The sequence below is a fragment of the Ornithorhynchus anatinus genome, chromosome 1, assembly GCF_004115215.2.
Source record: "Ornithorhynchus anatinus isolate Pmale09 chromosome 1, mOrnAna1.pri.v4, whole genome shotgun sequence".
In the NCBI taxonomy this organism is placed as follows: domain Eukaryota; kingdom Metazoa; phylum Chordata; class Mammalia; order Monotremata; family Ornithorhynchidae; genus Ornithorhynchus; species Ornithorhynchus anatinus.
Genome location: NC_041728.1, coordinates 185,953,525 through 185,954,405, shown reverse-complemented (window position 1 = coordinate 185,954,405; position 881 = coordinate 185,953,525).

Here is an 881-nt window from a genome sequence, read left to right as displayed (position 1 = left end):
TGTGTGTCTTGACCTGAGTGTGTGACAGCCACTCCAGGCTCTGCTTTCTGCCTCTCCTGGGATCCGGGCCAAGTGGCTGACCCTGGCACCAGGTGGACATGGTAGGTCACCCCCAAGGCAGGCTTGGCTGACCTGTGACCCACTGGACTTGGTGCATGTCCCCAGGATGGTCTGTGGGATGGAGCCCTGGCCATTCAGTCTTTTTTCCCCAGCATGTACTGGGCGGGGCCGGTGTCCACTTGGGGCCTGAGCCTCCGCCTATCCCCTGCAGACTTCCGGTGGCCCGGCTGTGAACCTGGGGCACAAACCCCCCGGTTTGGGCAGTGGAATCTGGTGACTGCTGCCCCCCACATACACAGAGGAGACAGTGAGGGCTGGAGTCATGGTTTAATCTCTCTGCAGGGTGCTGCAGGGGAAGGGGCCAGGCCGAGAGCAGGCCGGCCCAGGTCCACGGGCAGGCAGTCAGAGACCTGGCCCCTGTCCTGAGGGGATCCAAGGTCTCCCCAACCCTGAACACTGGCCTCAGGGAAATAGAATGTCCATGCCTGGGGAACGTGATTGAGGTCTGTGGCCAGAGTAGGTGACTGCACTCCAGGACTGGGATCCGTGACTGGAGTACATGATCTGGTCAGTGACCGAGATCCGTCACCAGGGTCCAAGGTTCGCAGAACCTCCCGGAACTGAGTCAGTGTCATCCAAGGGAGCCAAGGCTCAGGGTTACCTCACTCCTCCAAGGGGATGAAGCGTTTGCCCCCCTCCCCTTCTCCCGGTTCGAGCACCACCTGAGTCCTTGTGCTCAACCCCTGCACCTTCAGTCCTCCCAGGCCTTGGGTCCCTGGTGCCCCGGCCCCCATGTCTTCAGTCCCCCTGGCCTCTGGGTC